General features: G+C 41.0%; 1 long non-coding RNA gene across 1 annotated transcript in view; it reads right to left on the bottom strand.

Annotated features, from left to right (window-relative positions):
• Positions 1-15,607, bottom strand: part of LOC125286956 — a 17,183-nt gene extending 1,576 nt beyond the window's left edge. Inside the window, exons 1-5 of the long non-coding RNA XR_007192265.1 lie at positions 15,478-15,607; positions 14,405-14,540; positions 5,445-5,541; positions 3,916-4,051; positions 1,158-1,202 (exon numbers count right to left, since the gene is read on the bottom strand). This is a non-coding gene — a long non-coding RNA (uncharacterized LOC125286956). The remainder of the gene's footprint in view (positions 1-1,157; positions 1,203-3,915; positions 4,052-5,444; positions 5,542-14,404; positions 14,541-15,477) is intronic.
• Positions 15,608-21,922: the final 6,315 nt, after the last annotated feature.

Here is a 21,922-nt window from a genome sequence, read left to right as displayed (position 1 = left end):
AAGTTATGGACAGACAGCTTAAAGCAGACCCATGGGGGCATCAAAACGGAAACTGAAAGTAACTCCCCACTGCCCCATGAGTCTGCTTTAAGCTGCCTGTCCATAACTTGGTCTACGTTGTCCCAAAAAAAAGTCACATTCTTTTTCCAATGGGCTGCATGCTTGAACAACAGGACTATGGGTCAATTTACACTGAACACTTTAATTAAAGACATTATTTACTAGATTATTTTGCACTGTCTCTCTCAGTACCATCTGACAGGGCAACAAAACATGATCCCATGTGACCCTACTGTAGTACTGTTGTAGAGACCTTTGTAAAATTGGTGTGGCTAGTTAAGAGTTTAGTGCGAGCGGCCACCTAGCAAAAGAGGGAAAGAGAGAAGATGCTTCTGCCGTCTACTGGTTGCTGCCAAAACAGAGTTAGTGAACGACACTTATGCATTGTCTATTGGCCATTGAATAAAGCGGTGATTTTTCGCACGTCTTGCATCTGCCTGTTGGTCATGACTTCGGATACAGTAGAAGTGAATTGGGCGCTGACTTTGATCTTGGAGCATATAATTATAAATGATCCAACTAACGTGACGATCTGGACTGAAATACAGGCCGGGAAGGTAACATTTCTCGTATAAACTACCAAAGTGTGTGATAACAAAACACTATGCAAACAAATCACATTTATCTACTCAAACGGAAACCCTAAGGACACGGAGTTTGTTTTGTATGCTAGGCTACTTATTCCCAACTAGCGCCAAGTACAGCGCTAAACTACACCAGCAACGCACAACAACTAGGCTACACTCACGCATAGTTAAAACAGAAAACCATACTTGCGAGGGTATTAGCTGCAGTCATGTTCTTCAACGGCAAGACTGAAATAAGCGTTGCGAGTAGGCTTCATGACAATGTAGAGGCTACAATAATTTAGGGGAAACTAAGTATCGGTGGGTGGTATTGGGGAATTTTTATGAGTACGAGTATGAGTGTATGGGCCTAGTATTGGCCCGATCCCCGATGCCAGTATCGTATCGGGCAATCACTAATCTGCCCACAGCTTGAAATGAGCTGGATCTGTGCATATACCCACACCATACACACACACACAGACACAGATACACACCCACACAGACACAGAGAAACACACACACACTTACCCTGGCCTTCTGTTGGTCGAGTCTGGGCCCCACAGTTCTCAGAATCTGACACACACACACACAAACACACACACACAACAAGTAACATGATCATTAAATGTCATTAAGCTACTGATCTCAGTCTTCCAGATAAAGAAATGTTGCCTGATGTCAGAGTGAAAGGTTACTGTCACTGCCCAGGAAAGGACACTGTCACTGCCCAGGAAAGGACACAGATAAATCATCACTTCAGGCTTCACCACCACAACTAGGGTTGGGTATCGTTTGGGTTTTATCCGATACCGGTGCTAAATCGATACTTTTAAAACGGTGCCGGTGCCGAAACGGTGCCTGAACCGGTACTTTGTTTTTACAATGTTTTAAATTAAAATGGTCTAAAGCATGAATTGCTTTTTTTATTATTGATAAGACAAATTTGAACATGAAATTGAACTGTTATATTCAATTTACTATCAATATCTCATTGCTCCTACGAATAATACATTTAAATGTTAAAACAGCTTGCCATGCATGCACACACAATGGTAAGCTCTGCTTTCAAGTTTCCCCAGTGTAGGCGGTTTGCCATAAGGTATGTTAAAACCGCTTGCCATAGAACTGCCAGGTCATGGACAACGGCATTTGCAAGCAAGCTAATCTAACAGGGACTCTACTTTCCAGTTAATTCAGTGTGTTCCCAAATGCTTCAAGAAATTTCATGTCTTAACCCATAACACGCAATAGTTTTGAACATGTTAGGCTACATGTCGTTGTTGAAGTGTTTAGATTCCCAGCGCTAGCCTAGTAGGCATTTTAACAGTATCTATGGCAATGCGCTTACACCAGTCAGCTGAGTTCAATTAGCAATAACATACAGAGATTGTTTCGTAGCCTCTTTGACAGCTCAGTGACATCAGGTATGTAACCTACATATTTATGTTTTTGCCAGCTAACTTTTAACATGATCTTCATATTCATTGTGATGCTATATGGGCCTCATGCACATGCAAGATTAATATCATGCCATTATGTTGTTTAGAACACAGCGTGAAATAAAGTTTTCACCTTACAACTTTGCTGATAACATTTCAAATAAATGCCAGTTAGCACATTAGCAAGGATAATGTGTAACGTATAGGCTACTGTTGATGTTGTTTCATAGCCTTTTGCTTGTGTGTAGTTAGGCACGCTCGCGCTCGCGATATCGTTTAAAGTAAGCTACTTGGGCTCACGCAAGCTGTCAAACACTGTCCACTCGCCAATGTGGTGCACCCTCATACATCCAGTGTTTATGTTAGCAAACTGTATCTGGATGTGTTGCTATCAGAGCAAGACGTTAGAGATGGCGCATGACATGCAGTGATGCCTCTTATAAAAAAAGTAAATAAAAAAACGCTATTTAAGCACCGAAATGAGGCACCGAAATCCACGTTGTTATTCGATGCAGTTCCTACCGTTTGCGTCGGCACCAATGCCATATTAGAACCGTGTTTCGGTGCCCAACCATAAGGCCATCCTTAAAAATATTTTTGTTTGCAGTAACAGCCAAAAAAAATTAAAAATGGGTCGGTAGGTAGGTCAATATTTTTTTTTCAAGATTCAAAGTAAAAAAAAAAAAAGTAAAATTTGGTCATGGTGATTAATGTAGGAATGAATTTACACAAATGTGCATATCGTGGCCGTAACTGACTGGGTCTTCAACCCAGCCTTCAAGGGCACCATTGCAAACCTCATTCTGATGCAGGTTATATAGACCAGCCTTTCTCAAACTTCTTTGACCTGAGGCCCGGTCATGGCAGACTTTTGGGTCATAGGGCTCATCTACATATCCCCAGAAAGAAGGCTACAATAGCTCTTGGCCACGTTATATTGAAATTTGACTATGCAATACTCAATGCTATACAGTGTTTTATACAGTCTCTGCTCTGTTTCTAAGGAAGTTCCAAAAAAACAACGTCGTTCTATTAAGTTTCGTTAAATAAATAAATAGCCTTCCAACAGGTTGAAGCGGAGCTTTGATACCAACGTTATCGATTAGTTTCAGTTTCTCTCGGCGCAGAGACGCCGCATTGAATGAATGCTCATACCACCACTTAATTGTAGGGCTCCATGTTTAATGACATCGATAGCAGAAACGTTTGTTTTCTTTTTTTTTTCCGTCGATCCAGCGGTTTCTTGATCAACTGCGCAGCAAATTATCAGATGAAGCACCGGGCTAATTTCCTCCACGACTCCATGGACCAGCAGTCTCCATGTTCTGGAACCATATTTTGAGAGAATGCTGAATAGACCACAACCTATTTCAATACTCCGACACGGTCACCGTTAGACTAGGGGGAGGAGGGATGAAAAAGATCTGGCCACAGTTCTTCCAGAACTTCGTGCCAAGTAAAAGCGTTATCAGTTTGTGTGAATGAAAACGGGGTAGGCCATAGTGTGACATCGCGAAAACCAATGGTGTAGAGATGGCGCCACAGGTTTTTTTTTTAAGTGAGCCACGTTTGCATGTAGGCAATTTATATTCACAATACTTGGGCCTACTAAAAGAAATATTATTTTATTGCATTTGTATTGGTTGTTTAGAGTAAAAAAAAAAAACAATCGATTACGGTATTAGCATAAAGTTTACAACCCGGCAAGTCGGTTTGACTAAAAGGGGAAAAAATAAATATTTGGGTTCGGTTCTAAATTGACAGGGTCGGTCGGGTTACGGCAAACGAAAATATTTTTAAGGATGGCCTAACCACAACACAACCTTGTTGACACATGATATTGGTACCTGATGCTGATTGGATCACTTATGAAGAACTCGTGCATTAGGTCCAGTTTGCTCTCCGCTAAACTCCATGTTGCACAGCATCTTGATCTTAGCAACAGCACATTGCTCAGCAGCCAATCAAAATCATGACACTCACCTACAAACACAGACACACACACACACACACACACATACACACACACACACATTGTGGATGATGGCGACAAGATCATGAAGTCGAAACTGATGGTTCAAGTTAACAATTAAATAATGTTGCCTAATATCAGATATTCATGGTTGATTTCACTGCCCAGCAAAAGGGAATTGCGGACTACTACTAAGCCTACTAGGCTATCACCGCGAGTGCATAAAAAATGTTTTTGACCAAGTTTTGCCATTTACCTTCGTTACTACTGTTACATTTTTACTGCGTCGATTCGCGCTTGAGTGCGCATCTAATGTAACAGCGGTGTCTTCGCGGAGACATCCACTCTCCAGTTTCATTATTGCTGTTGTTGCGAGCGAGCTAATAGGCCACGATATGGGAAATACTTTCAATACGATCAGCTTCAGAAATAAATGGGTTTACTTTAGCCTGTGCTACACCTTTCCACCAAGTTGTGCGAAAATTTTAGTTTTTGCGATGTTGACAAACATGCGTAGCACATGGAAACTCTTGATAGCGCATGCCACTAACGTCTATAAAAAACAATATATTTATGGAATAAAACTAGACAGGTACTCGGATTAGAATTGCTGTTTATTGTTAATAAAGGCCTACTACTACTAAACTGCAATTTTCAGCAGCCAGCGGAGGGAATTTAGCCTACTATTCTTCCAGACAATATTTTGCGTCTCCCCTACTTCTGATGCAGTGGCACCGCTAAATGAAGAGGAAACACTGAGAAGAAAGTTAATGCTTTAAATAGGCTACATCAATACAATATATAATATGTGAAGTGAAACTGACGGCCATACCTAACCTCTGACTAGTTTTGGCTACTTATTGTTAAATTGCAATGTGAGCGGCAGCCAGCAGGGGAGGATCCGTTGCAGGTTTATTTAAAAAGGCAAATGTGCGTCGGCCCTGATTCTGATACTGTGGCGGTATTAATTAAACTGTGGCGGGCCGCCATTATGAAATAAACGTAGAGGAAACACTGCCATGTTCATATCTTGCACCCTCTTCTTCTCCTTCTTAACACACACACACACACACACACACACACACACACACACACACACACACACACACACACAAACATACACACACACACATGCACACACGCACAAACACACACACACACACACACACACACACAAAACACATTGTTTGCTGTTTATTTAGGTTCCCAGATAAAACTTTGTTGCCAAAATCAGATAGAAGTTACTGTCACTGCCCAGAAACAGGGATCAAATGTCAAGTACCAAATCATCACGTTTAGGCTCAATCACAACTGCAGCCTTGTTCACACATTACAGTCTCTCTCTCACACCCTTTTCTCCTCCACAACACACACACACACACACACACACACACACACACTTACAAATATCTTCTGGTGGTCGAGTCCTCATGATCTGACACACACACTCACTCAAGGTCCTCTCCCATGTCCTTCTTAACCTGCACCCTCTACATTCCACCTGCACACACACACACACACACACACACGCACACACACACACACACACACACACACACACACATACGACACACACGCACACACACACACACACACACACACACAAGCAAAGACACACACACAACAAGCAACATGATCATTAAGTGTCCTGCTACTGATCTCAGTCTTCCAGATAAAGACATGTTGCCTGATATCAGAGTGAATGTTGTCACTGCCCAGGAACAGGGCTCAAATGGAGAGACTAAATCATCACTTCAGGCTTCAGCACCACAACACAACCTTGTTCACATGATATTGGTACTGATGCTGATTGATCACTTATGAAGGACTTCGCATGACGCCCAGTTTGCTCTCTGCTAAACTCATGTTGCACAGCATCTTGATCTTAGTAACGCACATTGCTCAGCAGCCAATCACAATCATGACACTCACCTACAAACACACAGACAGACAGACAGACAGAAAAGACAGACACACACACACACACACACACACACACACACACACACACACACACACACACACACACAGTAACAGGGCTCAACATACAGGCTTCTACCATCACTAATAGACACACACACATACACATACATACACATGCATACAGCTGGAAACACTCGTGTATAACGCGCCAGCGGCGTCACACATCCTGCAACCTGCTGATCCAGCCAGAGTCGGGCAGAGAGTTATCCTCATGAGTGAGATCAGTGAAGTGTGTTCATGGTGATTTGGTCACTTAGACATACATTGCTTGAATAACGAATTAAAAGAACATCCCCATCAATTCTCTTAACTCAAATAAGCATGACAAAAATTCGTGAAAACAATGTCCAGTTTTGCTGCTGGTAAAATAAGCAGAGAGTGAAGGGAATTAGCTAGTAATTACGTTACGTTGTTACAGTGTAGTTGACTGTCCTTTAACTTTTGGACAATGTGACTGGATAGTTTGAATAACGCCGTTTAAAAGAACGGCGTTAGGTAACAAACGTTATTTTTCAGTAACGGGTAATCTAACTAATTATTTTCCCATCGTTATAACGCCGTTAACGCATTGACGCAAATACGGTGCGTTACTATGCATTGATTGAATAGCCTAAACTGTGTAATCCGAACGCCCCTGGCTCACAGCTAGCGGAGGTGGGTTAATAACGACGTAGCCATTAGAATTGGCTAAGGCAGAGTCATGTTTCATGATAGCCAATCAGAGCCAGTGTTTTACAGACTTGTCAGCACACGCCATAACCACGCATACACCAAATACAGCCAAAACAAGATTCGACTTTAAACAGCAGAGGTCAGGGAGCAATCCGACTATGAAAAAGTTGGTATTTTCAAGGTAGAGATATAAGCACTACTTCAAATTCATTGTGGTCAAAGGCAAGGACGTGCATGTAATGTGTACATTATGTCAAGCCGAAGACTTGTCGACATCCGCTTAAGCAACTGTAATTTAAATGAAGCATCTCACACATTCCATCTAAAGCTAGTGGCCAAAAACACCGATTCCACCACAGATGATAGCTTTCCATCCACTAGCAAAGAAGGCTCAGAACAAAGTCCTCCAAAGCAGCAAAAAAGCTAGATCTTTCTGCCTCACAACAAAACCTATGACACAGGCTGAAGTCAACCGTAGGTCTGTGGATGTGCAATATCTTTGAATTTCCACTTGGGGATCAATAAAGCATCTATCTATCTATCTATCTATCCATCTAATAAATATCGAAAGTTATGTAGCCTACAAACACCCGTCTGTTGTACCAATTTCAACTGGTTGCTCAAAACTGCTCAAAAATCCAAATTCTTTGACATACAGTAACGTAAATAGTTACTTTCCGCAACGAGTTACTCTTATCATAGAGTAATTCAGTTACTAACTCAGTTACTTTTGGAACAAGTAGTGAGTAACTATAACTAATTACTTTTTTAAAGTAACGTTCCCAACACTGGTGACTGAAGATGTATTTCTTTAATAGTGTGACAGTTATAGCAGTGAGATGGTATCATCAATCCGCCTGTTATTTTGAAAGCCGTATGTTTTGCTACAATTTGCAGTATGACATTATCCATTGCTAAATTATGACTCATCATAGACTAGCTAACCACAAAGCTAGCTAATGCCATGAATATCAGTGGAAGACCGCTAACGTTAACATTAATGAGCTTGGAAACCACAATGAACTTATTCTGCCTAAATAAAGTAATGATTACTGTATTTATAACTAGTATATCTGTAGTTACAGTCCCTGCATTGTAAAATGTAAGTTAGACGTATGAGGAGTGAACATTTAGACATAGAGAAAAAAAGTATCAAACGTAGCTTGTGCAAACGTAGCTTATGCATGGGGCTAGCTTTTCTTTTACACGCAAATCCAATGACGCCAAGTGTGTGTTTCAGGCTGTCATTCACCGCCCGATAACTGAAGTTACATAATGGATTTAGATCACTAAATAGTAGGTTTTAGAAGGCAGGCAGCAACTTATGAATGAAAATGGTTTGATGTAGCTTGATGGAAATAATTTTAAAAGTGCAGGTAAAGGGATAAGCAAGCTGACACTGTAATTATAAGGTAGCAATTACACACGCACACTCAAACATTTAGGAGTGACCTTTATCTTGTTTAATGATAATACAAATGATGATGATAGTAATAATGTCATCATTATTTTTTGTAATTATTAAGTCTTAGTTCAAAGTTATATTTATGAAGCTTACCAAGTCTTTTAATACTGGTAACTTTGATTTGGTTGTTCTTGTTATTGTGTTTTTGTTCAAAAGACTAAGTTTCATATCTTAAGTTTCTATTTTTATACATTTTATGTATCAGAACTTTAATTTATTTCGATGTTCCTCTATTCCACTGTGACAATAATATTTAAAAATAAACAAGTTTGTTTTTAAAATGCAATATCATATTATTTCAGTCAATACTCATAAATAACTACAAATAACTAATGTTAGGGAAATCTGTTAATGTTTTGTTGCATGTTTCAGAAAAAAATATATATATCGGCCGATATATCGGAATATCGGATTTTTAAATCAACAAATATTTGTATCGGTATCGGCCTTCAAAATTCTTTATCGGTCAGGCTCTAGATCCCAGTCTTCCAGAAAAAAAAAACATGTTGCCTGATATCAGACTTAAAAAGTTGTCACTGCCCAGGAACAGGGCTCAAAACCCCCATAAATCATCACTTCAGGCTTCAGCACCACAACACAACCTTGTTCACACATGATATTGGTACCTGATGCTGATTGGATCACTTATGAAGGACTTCGTGCATGAGGTCCAGTTTGCTCCGGCTAAACTCCATGTTGCACAGCATCTTGATCTTAGCAACGGCACATTGCTCAGCAGCCAATCACAATCATGACACTCACCTACAAACACACACACACAGACAGAGAGAAAACACACACACACACACACACACATTGTTAATGTGCTAAGTGGATGATGGCGAGCAAAAGTCAGCAACTGATGGTTCAAGTTAACAATTAAATGTTGTTGCCTAATATCACATATTCATGGCTGATGTCACTGCCCAGCAAAAGGGCTCAGACCACCTGGTTACATCTTCATGTGTAAGCATAACCACAACTCTGTTACATCATCATGTGTAGTAATAACCACAACCCTTACATCATCATGTGTAGTCATAACCACAACTCTGTTACATCATCATGTGTAGTCATAACCACAACTCTTACATGATCATGTGTAGTCATAACCACAACTCTGTTACATCATCATAAGTAGTCATAACCACAACTCTTACATCATCATGTGTAGTCATAACCACAACTCTGTTACATCATCATGTGTAGTCATAACCACAACTCTGTTACATCATCGCCGTAGTCATAACCACAACTCTACATCATCATGTAGTAGTCATAACCACAACTCTGTTACATCATCATGTGTAGTCATAACCACAACTCTGTTACATCATCATGTGTAGGCATAACCACAACTATGTTACATCGTCATGTGTAGTCATAACCACAACTCTGTTACATCATCATGTGTAGGCATAACCACAACTATGTTACATCATCATGTGTAGTCATAACCACAACTCTTACATCATCATGTGTAGTCATAACCACAACTCTGCCGCCTGGTTACAACATGATTATCAAGCTCAGACACTCACACACCTTTTGTATGCCCAGATGTTCTCCTGCAGCTCCAGAGTGTCAGAATCGGATCAGAGACCGCCCAGCTTCTGGTTAATCGACAGGATTTGCACACACACACACTCTCCCATCTGCTCAACCTGTAACCTTTTTCTTCTCCAAAAATAACAGACACACACACAGACACACACACACACATAAGACAGGTAACATGTTTTTTAAATTGCTTGATGTTGATTTAGGTTCCCAGATAAAACTTTGTTGGCCAAAATCAGATAGAAGTTACTGTCACCTCCCAGAAACAGGGATCAAAGGGATGCATAAATCATCACTTTTAGGCTCAATCACAACCGGCAGCCTTGTTCACACATTACAGTCTCTCTCACACACACACACTCACATTCACACACATGTGTTGACTAATATCAGAGTTAATGTCATCTTACCCTGACTTTCTGTTGGCGACTTCAAGTCCCATCCCATGTCCTTAACTTGCACCCTCTTCTTTTCCTTAACACACACACACACACACACACACACACACACACACACACACACACACACACACACACAAGCAACAAGCAACATGATCATTATGTCCTGCTACTGATCTCAGTCTTCCAGATAAAAGACATGTTGCCTGACATCAAGTGAATGTTGTCACTGCCCAGAACAGGGCTCAAATGGAGAGACTAAATCATCACTTCAGGCTTCAGCACCCAACACAACCTTGTTCACACATGATATTGGTACCTGATGCTGATTGATCACTTATGAAGGACTCGTGCATGAGGTCCAGTTTGCTCTCCGCTAAACTCCATGTTGCACAGCATCTTGATCTTTAGCAACAGCACATTGCTCAAAGGCCAATCACAATCATGACACTCACCTACAAACACACACATTGTTAATGTTGCTAAGTGGATGATGGCGACAAAATAATGAAGTAGGTATAACTGATGGTTCAAGTTAACAATTAAATGTTGTTGCCTAATATCAGATCAGACATCATGGCTGATGTCACTGCCAGCAAAGGGCTCAGATCAAACTCTTATCATCATGAGTAGGCATAACCACAACTCTGCCCGCCTGGATTTACAACATGATTATCGTTCGCAGATACACCCACACACCTTTTGTGGCGCCAGATGTTCTCACGCAGCTCCATAGTGTCCAGAACCCGGATCAGAGACCGCGCTCCTGATTGCTCAACAGGATTTTACACACACACACACACACAACAGGTGATTTTAAAATGTCTTTGATGTTGATTAAGGTCTCCAGATAAAACTTTGTTGCCCAAAACTAAGTGGAATTTACTGTCCGCCCAAACCAGAGATCAAATTGATGTTGAAATCATCGGCTTTTCAGCTCAATCACAACTGCAGCCTTGTACACATATGACCCATTACGGTGTCAGACACACACAAAAACACAGACACACACTCACAGAACACAAAAACACACTCACTCACTCTCTCTCTCTCTTTTTCTCTCACATACACACAGTGCAGTGAGATTTTCAAATGCACGCTTGGTGCGGCTCGTCGAAGTTGGGCCATTACATTATTATTGGCCAGACCCATAGTATTTCGGTTTGGGTCTGGAATCTCCATGCTAGCGTGCAGGGCCATTACTGATGTTGTTGAATATAACTGTCTAGGGCGAGCCTATGACATTGTAATATGATTTACATTGTGATGGAATCCTGAGGCAGTAAATATGTGAATTTCCAGCTTTTATTATTACTGTACTATCCCGGCCCAATTCCCATGATGAACGTGGGAAAAATGGGCCAGAGGAACCTCATTACACTTCCCAGTTTCACTTTAAATACATTTGAAAGACATGTGTCTTGGCAGCAAACAAACATTTATTTTTGTATATTTTAATCGCTGGTCGATAGGGTTGCATCACGTTAAACTTAGAAGCGCCAGCCCAGTTGACTCATATTAGCAAAAGTAGGCCTACGTTTGTGGGCTGTAGGCTAATGCTCTGGTTCTCTGGGCGTGTTTTGTGAATGTCTAATTTTAGGTGTAGTTTGCAGCACAATGATAAACGTTTGCAAATCATTAATGACAGATCTACCGACTTATTGCCGGTTCCACGTCAACCACAGAACAGTGGGGGCATCTTTTTTACTATTAAATACCGCTATACCGTTGCATCCCTAGTTCACACATGATATTCATACCTGTCGATTTGACTTATGAAGGATGTGGTTGAGGTCTTCTTCTCTTCTTCAAAAGCAAAGAACACACACACACACACTCACACACTCTTCTTCTTCTCCAAAGGCTACACACACACACAATCACACACACAAACACACACACAAACAAACACATTATTTATGTGCTAAGTATCGTTGATCATTAAGGTCATAACTGATGGTTGAAACTAACAATAAATGTTGTTGCCTAATATCAGATCAGACATCATGGCTGATGTCACTGCCCAGCAAAGGGCTCAGATCCAAACTCTTATCATCATCATTTCTAACCACAACTCTGCCGCCTGGTTACAACATGATTATCGATTCGCATTACACTCACACACCTTTTGTGGCGTCCAGATGTTCTCCTGCAGCTCCATAGGGTCCAGAACCAGATCAGAGACCACTGCTCCTGATTGGTCAACAGGATTTGGCACACACACAAACACACACACACACAACAGGTGATTTTAAATTGCTTGATGTTTATTTAGGTTCTCCAGATAAAACTTTGTTGCCCAAAACTAAGTGGAATTTACTGTCACCTCCCAAAACCAGGGATCAAATTGATGTTGAAATCATCACTTTTCAGCTCAATCACAACTGCAGCCTTGTACACATATGACCCATTACAGTGTCAGACACACACAAAAACACACACACACACACACAGAACACAAAAAAACACTCACTCACTCTCTCTTTCTTTTTTTCTCTCACATACACACAGTGCAGTGAGATTTTCAAATGCACACTTGGTGTCAAATCGAAGTTGGGCCATTACATTATTCGTGGCCAGACCCATAGTATTTCTCGGTTTGGGTCTGAATCTCCATGCTAGCGAAGCAGGGCCATTACTGATGTTGTTGAATATAACTGTCCTGGGCGTAGCCTATGACATTGTAATATGATTTTACATTGTGATGGAATCCTGAGGCAGTAACATGTGAATCTCCAGCTTTTATTATTACTGTACTATCCCCTCGCCCATTCCCATGAACGTGGGAAAAAATGGGCCAGAGGAACCCATTACACTTCCCAGTTTCACTTTTAAATACATTTGAAAGACATGTGTCTTGGCAGCAAACAAACATTTATTTTGTATATTTTAATCGCTGGTCGATAGGCTGCATCACGTTAAACTTAGAAGCGCCCGCTCCAGTTGACTGCGTTAGCAAAGTAGGCCTAATGTTTGTGGGCTGTAGGCCTAATGCTCTGGTTCTCTGGACGTGTTTTGTGAATGTCTAACTTTCGTGTAGTTTGCAGCACAATGATAAACGTTTGCAAATCATTAATGACAGATCTACCGACTTATTGCGGTTCACGTCAGCCACAGAACAGTGGGGGGCATCTTTTGGTACGATAATATACCGCATACCGTTGCATCCCTAGTTCACACATGATATTCATACCTGTCGATTTGACTTATGAAGGATGTGGTTGAGGTCTTCTTCTCTTCTTCAAAAGCAAAGACACACACACACACACTCACACACTCTTCTTCTTCTCCAAAGGCTACACACACACACAATCACACACACAAACACACACACACACAAACACATTATTTATGTGCTAAGTAGTCATTGATCATTAGGTCAGCAACTGATGGTTGAAATTGAAGAATAAATGTTGTTGCCTAATATCAGATATTCATGGCTGATGTCACTGCCCAGCAAAAGGGCTCAGAGTGATGGTTACATCATCATTTCTAGGCACAACTCTGCCGCCTGGTTACAACATGATTATCGTTACGTACACTCACACACCTTTTGTGGCGTCCAGATGTTCTCCTGCAGCTCCAGAGGGTCCAGAACCAGATCAGAGACCACTGCTCCTGATTGGTCAACAGGATTTGCACACACACACAAACACACACACACACACACGACAGGTAACATGATTTTGAAATTGCTTGCTGTTTATTTAGGTTCTCAGATAAAACTTTGTTGCCCAAAATCAGATAGAAGTTACTGTCACCTCCCAGAAACAGGGATCAAATAAACCCGTAAATCATCACTTTCAGGCTCAATCACAACTGCAGCCTTGTTCACACACGACACATTACAGTCTCTCTCACACACACAATACACACACACACACACACACACACACACAAACAAACAAGCACCCTTTTCTTCTCCACAAACACACACACACACACACTTACAAATACCTTCTGGTGGTCGAGTCCTCATGATCTGACACGCACACTCACTCTATGTCGTCTCCAATGTCCTTAACCTGCCCCCTCTACATTCCACCTGCACACACACACACACACACACACACACACAGACAAAAGCAAACACACACACACACACACACACAACAAGCAACATGATCATTAAATGTCCTGCTACTGATCTCAGTCTTCCAGATAAAGACATGTTGCCTGATATCAGAGTGAATGTTGTCACTGCCCAGGAACAGGGCTCAAATGGAGAGACTAAATCATCACTTCAGGCTTCACAACACAACCTTGTTCACACATGATATTGGTACCTGATGCTGATTGGATCACTTATGAAGGACTCGTGCATGAGGTCCAGTTTGCTCTCCGCTAAACTTCATGTTGCACAGCATCTTGATCTTAGCAACGGCACATTGCTCAGCAGCCAATCACAATCATGACACTCACCTACAAACACACACACACATTGTTAATGTGCTAAGTGGATGATGGCGACAAAATAATGAAGTAGGTATAACTGATGGTTCAAGTTAACAATTAAATGTTGTTGCCTAATATCAGATCAGACATCATGGCTGATGTCACTGCCCAGCAAAAGGGCTCAGATCCAAACTCTTATCATCATGAGTAGGCATAACCACAACTCTGTTACATCATCATGTGTAGGCATAACCACAACTCTGCCGCCTGGTTACAACATGATTATCGTTACGTACACTCACACACCTTTTGTGGCGTCCAGATGTTCTCCTGCAGCTCCATAGTGTCCAGAACCGGATCAGAGACCGCAGCTCCTGATTGGTCAACAGGATTTGCACACAAACAAACACACACACACACACACACACACACACACACACGACAGGTAACATGATTTTGAAATTGCTTGCTGTTTATTTAGGTTCTCAGATAAAACTTTGTTGCCCAAAATCAGATAGAAGTTACTGTCATTACCCAGAAACAGGGATCAAATGGCCCCGTAAATCATCACTTTCAGGCTCAATCACAACTGCAGCCTTGTTCACACACGACACATTACAGTCTCTCTCACACACACACACTCACATTCAAACATGTGTTGCCTAATATCAGTGTTAATGTCATCTTACTGACTTTTGTTGGCGATTTCTTTTTTTAGGTCCCATCCCATGTCCTTAACTTGCACCCTCTTCTTTTCCTTAACACACACACACACACACACACAACAAGCAACATGATCATTAAGTGTCCTGCTACTGATCTCAGTCTTCCAGATAAAGACATGTTGCCTGATATCAGAGTGAATGTTGTTACTGCCCAGGAACAGGGCTCAAATGGAGAGACTAAATCATCACTTCAGGCTTCAGCACCACAACACAACCTTGTTCACACATGATATTGGTACCTGATGCTGATTGGATCACTTATGAAGGACTCGTGCATGAGGTCCAGTTTGCTCTCCGCTAAACTCCATGTTGCACAGCATCTTGATCTTAGCAACGGCACATTGCTCAGCAGCCAATCACAATCATGACACTCACCTACAAACACACACACAGACAGACAGACACAGACACACACACACACACACACACACACATACACACACAGACGTGAACCACACAACACACTGAAACTACACGAAAGTTAGACATTCACAAAACACGTCCAGAGAACCAGAGCAGGGGCCCTCTCACCTCTGCTGCAGCCTATCAGAACCAGAGCATGGGCCCTCTCACCTCTGCAGCCTATCAGAACCAGAGCATGGGCCCTCTCACCTCTGCAGCCTATCAGAACCAGAGCATGGGCCCTCTCACCTCTGCAGCCTATCAGAACCAGAGCACGGGCCCTCTCACCTCTGCAGCCTATCAGAACCAGAGCATGGGCCCTCTCACCTCTGCAGCCTATCAGAACCAGAGCACGGGCCCTCTCACCTCTGCAGCCTATCAGAACCAGAGCACGGGCCCTCTCACCTCTGCAGCCTATTAGTGCTTCCCTGCTAGCAGAGCTCCGATAGTTAAACAAAGCGGCGCTTGCTAGTTGTCTAAGTTGTAACGTGATGTAGGCTATCGCCCAGCTGGATTCGTTGCTAGTTGTCCAAGTTGTAACGTGATGTAGGCTAGCCCAGCCGGATTCGTTGCTAGTTGTCTAAGTTGTAACGTGATGTAGGCTATCGCCCAGCCGGATTCGTTGCTAGTTGTCTAAGTTGTAACATGATGTAGCCTATCGCCCAGCCGGATTCGTTGCTAGTTGTCTAAGTTGTAACATGATGTAGGCTATCGCCCATCCGGATTCGTTGCTAGTTGTCCAAGTTGTAACGTGAGATTCACATGTTACTGCCTCAGGATTCCATCACAATGTAAATCATATTACAATGTCATAGGCTACGCCTAGACAATTATATTCAACGACATCAGTAATGTCCCTGCATGCACATTTAGGCAGCAACGCAATTTTTAAATTCTATGAAACTCGGGACCAGAATATTATTTCTCTTTCGCCACTGACTACAGTTCATAATTTTTCCGAATATAGGTCCCATGGCAAACAGAAGGGGTGGGACTGAGTGAAATGTAAAATAGTTTGACACAGGGGCGCTCCAGCTCTCTCCACTGATAGTTTGAACAGAGCAGTTGAAAACGACCCTATAGTTAGGCTAAAAGCTAAGCCACGTCAGTCAGTCACACTACCACTTTTCCTCTATAGGCAAAATAGAGTTCATTGTTTATATCAATGGGCTTTTTGGGGTCAGTGGGGCCCACAAACCGTGATCAAATAGACCAGGTTAACCTATTTCACTTCTGTGTCCCCGTTTCCCAAACCACATTTGCTGAACTTCTGCTGACAGAAAATGAGGCTGCATTTCGTGTGGACATCTTAATGCAGTTTAAGGCTGATTTATGCTTCTTACTTGTGAGCCTATGTGAGTCAGCGGTCATTCTCGCGTTCTCCTTTACAGCAACAAGACACAATTCCTCATAGCCTCGCCCTTTACTCATTGTCTTCATCTTTTTCCCCCCTTTTCAAAAAGTATGATATTCATACTCAAGTCATTCGCGTTCTGTCTCCCTGTACTTTGGAGACTCCTCTGCAACTCCAGCTGAGGGACATTGGTTGTCATTAGCCTGTTAGTCATTAGTAAAAGATAGATAGATAGATAGATAGATAAATACTTTATTGATCCCCAAGGGGAAATTCAAGCACATTAAAATGTCAACGATTATCGATGATATGATAATACTGCTATGATGATACTGCTTTTATTGCACAACTGAGAAATAGGCGATTGGGCTATAAATCGGTTACAAGGTGCTGCAATCTATCCAAAACATCTACCAAGCCTTCTCTGGGTTTGTTGGGTGGGTATTGCAATGTTCAAATAAAGCATGTTAACCTATTTCATTTTTCACTTCTGTGCGCCTAATTCCCAAACCACGTTTGTTGATGCTGACTTTAGACAGAAAATGACATGTTTGTGGACATCATGCCATTTACACTGAAAAAAACTGCTTATCTAACAAAATCTAATCAAGTGTTATTAATCTTATATCAAGATAAAAAAAAATAGTTGAAAAAAAATTGTTTTTCGTATAAAGACACTAACCTAGCGCTTTCTCATGAAATCATTTGACTAAAAATAAGTCAAACTTCTCTTAAATTAAGACATCTCATCCTGAAAACAAGCAAATTTGTCTGCCAGTGTGTTAAGCAAATTTGTCCTAAAAACAGGCAAATTTGTCTGCCAGTGCGTTGAGTAAATTTATCTTGATAAGACTCCTTAAAATAAGTCAAAGTCTTCTTAAATTAAGTCAAAATGATCTTTCGAGAGAGCGCTAGGTAAGTCTTTTCATACTAAAAACAATACCAAATAGATTTTTTGATCTTAATATAAGATTATTAACACTTGGTTGGATTTCATTTTTTGCAGTGTACCTGAGCCTATTATGTCAGTCAGTGGCACTCTCACGTCCTTTACAGCAACAGGACACAAGATCCCTCCAACTCTGGCCTCGCCCGCCACTTGTTGCCTTCATATTTTCTCTTTCAAATTTGTGATATCACTCAAGTCTTGCTGTAGTTAATTAGCAAGTTACTAACAGAAGCCAAAAATCTGACTTTCTCACTAGCTCAAAAATGCCGTCATGTAGGCTACTTTCTAAATATTCAACATAATCGGAAGCAGCTGTAATTGTAACAGGACATTTTGAAAGAGACCTGCTGCGTCTACTTTGATAAGCAGCGTCATGAACCGTACTCAAATACAGTATGTTTTGTTTAGCCTCAAACAGGCTTTGTCTGTCTACTTTTGAAATTACATGCAGGGCTGAAGCCCTAGCAAATGCGTGTGTAGCCCTATCTAAAATTATTAGCGTCTGTAGCCATTGGTGCCTGCAGGTGTATCACTACTCAGTGTTGGGGTCGTTGGGGTCAGTGTTGGGGTCGTACTACAAAAAAGTAACGTATTAGGCGTATTAACATATTTTTACACATTACTCAGTAATGTAAACAAATGTAATCTATTGCATTACTTCTTCACTCTCTATGGGGATTAACACCTTACATTACGTTTGCGTTTAAAATGTTTCTATGGACATTGTTATCAATATCGTCCCCTTTTATTTATTATTTAATCAATGACAGTTGTGAAACATTAGCCAAGGTTGCGCTGTAGGCCTACCAGGCATTTTTACAGATAGCTGATCAATGCTTTGTCTTGGGGTTACTGAAAGCTGCATTCAAAAGTTAATGAACACGGCACTTCCTAGTGCTTTTAAAAATTGTGGAAATTCGAATTGCTTTATGGAAGCACTGCTGCTGCCCAGCTCGCACACACTCCTTCATAAAGTTGAATGGTGACACGCACACATCTTGCAAAACATTGAACTGCTTTGAGTGAAGTGCGCTTGCGAGTTGCGTTCCTTCTGTCATTAATACTAGAGGCTCTTTGCACTGAAAACAGTGGCAGTCCTAGCTTGTAGAACACCCTGATGTATTTGGAATCAATTTGTGGTGTGATTAACGTCAGACTAGTCATTAGTTAGTTGTGCACTATTTCCCGCTTAATAGTAAGGTAACAAAATGATGAGTTTTGTTTTTGGCCAATATTCTTGTCGCCCTCCCAGAATTCTGTATATCTTTGCTCACACACTGTAGGAACTGTAATGTGATTACTGACGTGTTACACCCAACTCTGCTCAGCTATGAGTAGAGACTAGAGAAAGAATCTCCCTAAATTCACTCCAAGTTGGCCTACCCCATACTGCATGACACAAAGCTATTTCTATTTATCCGTAAAATAACCGCATGCATTTGTTTAACTTTATGAAGCAGAACTAGGCAGGCTATTTGGAACGCACACATTTTGTTTGAGCAAGAGAGAGAAAACACAGCGGGCGCGATGGGGGGAGGGGGGGTCGTTATCTGGCCCCTGCATTTTGAAACTCGTTCCAGCGCCTCTGGCAATAACCCCTGACACTGTCAAGCCCGGTGTACTATGAATGCACATATAAAACAAGACGCAGGAGCCACTTAACGGACATGCAATCCACAAGCCACGTCGGCGGTCTGAATAATATAAAGCCCTGAGATGTTTGCTGTCCATCACCATTTTCCACTCGCGCAGCCTGTCCAGCTGTGCGCTGTGGCAAGAAGCACGCGCTGCATCTTCTCACGATTGACAGCCAATTATGTTTTAGATAATAGTTGCCCTATTACTTTGATTTAAGCCTTTAAGTGATAATATGTTGAAACGTTACATTTCCATTTGTAACTGGACTCGTCTACAAACGATCCAAATATCGTTGAAAATATTTTTCGTAAACTCGTGACCGCGGGTCACCGCTGCACCTACTTATTTCGATCAGCCGGCACGTCCCTGAAACCAGTCAATTTTACTGTATATCACCATAATATCAATATAAAATCATATGACTGTTTATATACAACATAAGTTGTCGCATAATTAGAAGTATAGGTTGATTTTCAAATGGTGAATGTTATTTTATATCAACTAACGATCAATAAGTCCCTGCGCGTAATCTTTCTATCACGATTCAGCCAAAATGTGCACTTTTGCTGCCCCTAAAGTCATTTCGTTATATTCTCAAAATGGCAATGAAATTCAATAGAAAGGAACAGAAAGTTCAGTCACGCAGAAAAACAGTTGGGCTTCAAAAATAAAGAGTTATAACATTAGAAGGGTACTCACGAATTCAGAATTCACCATGTGTAATGATCAGGATGAAGTCCCGCTATCCAACGCCCTGTAGTCCATGCAGAGTGCATGAACCTCTCACGTGGGCACCGTTGGTCTGAGTTCATTTTCACTCTGTCTGACAAAGAAAGTTCGAAACACGACAATTTTCTTGCATTTACAGTCATATTCATCATCTTGATCAATCACTTGGTGTTAGTCTACTTTGCAAATGACAGACATGGAACAGGAAGGAGATTAGCTTGCTAGCAGACTTAACATTAATGTTAAAAGATTTCAGACAAAAAAAAACTCTGGAGCTTTCCTTTCAGAAGTGTTAACATTTGGTCCAGTAGCCTAACGTTAGGTTGTTAAACTAAACCTCCAATAATGAGTTCAATAACTTCAGTAGTTCCCTGTTCTTCAACCCGTTACCATCGCCTGTCCACGCGCCATCTGCTCTTCTGTCCTGCCCAGCAGGGGCAACAGATAGTCAAATGAATCCCGAATTCTAATTGGCCTGGTACACGGCTCTACTTCTAAACTCACACAGGATTGGTTGCAATCTGTGCATAAATGCATTATGGTAAATTTATTTGTTTTTCAACATGCATAGTTTTAGACAAAGTCTAAAATGTATTACAGTATTGCTGTGAAAACTTTTGACTGCAAAAAGTGCACTAGTATAATCAATGTAAACAGTTCATTTAGACCCCAAGTTTTGATTATATGATTATATTTGTATAATATTTTTTATATTTGCTGCCATGTTATATGTAGGGATCAGTGTTGGGGGGTAACAGAATACATGTACCGGCGTTGCGTATTCAGAATACAAATTATGAGTAACTGTATCCTGTTACAGTTACAATTTAAATAGTTGGTATTTAGAATACAGTTACATTGTTGAAATCAATGGATTACATGACGATACATACATTACATTTAGCAGACACTTACATTTAGCAGACACTTACTTGTCTGTTTCATACATTTATTCACTCTCTAAATAAATTAAGGCAACTCCATGCATTTCCCAGAAGCTCCTGAAAGCAATCTATGATGAAATTGTTTCCATGTTTAAATCCAAACCCCGGCTTCTTGCACTAGCCTCACATTGCACCCGTCAAAACGCAGCCAGCGCGCCTGCTGTAGGTTTACTGGTCACCTTGCTATTTTATAGTTGTATCAGGTAGCTTAGTTGACTTTACATTTCCTATGTGGGCCTAACACATTCAGCCATTTGGAACAGAACAACATACCAGAAAAGGCATGTTTAGTAAGCAGGATTTGATGGCCGCATTCCTACACTTATAAAATGCAATTCAATGCGGAAGTAATCCAAGTATTCAGAATACTCAGATTAAGTAACGTAACGGAATATGTTACAAATTACATTTGTGCGAATGTATTCTGTATTCTGTAACGGAATACATTTTAAAAGTATCCTTCCCAACACTGGTAAGGATGTAACTGTATGAAATTTTAACCTCATGGTTATAGTGACCAAAATTATCACGGTTTTCGATATTTAACGCGGTATTTTTAAAAGTGTGTTCAAAATGTTCAGTAAGCACTGATAGGCCTGCACAAGCTGAAATAGTTTCAAAAATTCTATGTTACAAAAATATAGCCAAACCCTTATCAAAAGTTAACC

The sequence above is a fragment of the Alosa alosa genome, chromosome 21 (assembly GCF_017589495.1).
Source record: "Alosa alosa isolate M-15738 ecotype Scorff River chromosome 21, AALO_Geno_1.1, whole genome shotgun sequence".
Classification (NCBI taxonomy): Eukaryota; Metazoa; Chordata; class Actinopteri; order Clupeiformes; family Clupeidae; genus Alosa; species Alosa alosa.
Note: the sequence above shows the minus strand (reverse complement) of the source record. Positions and strands in the feature narration are given on the sequence as shown.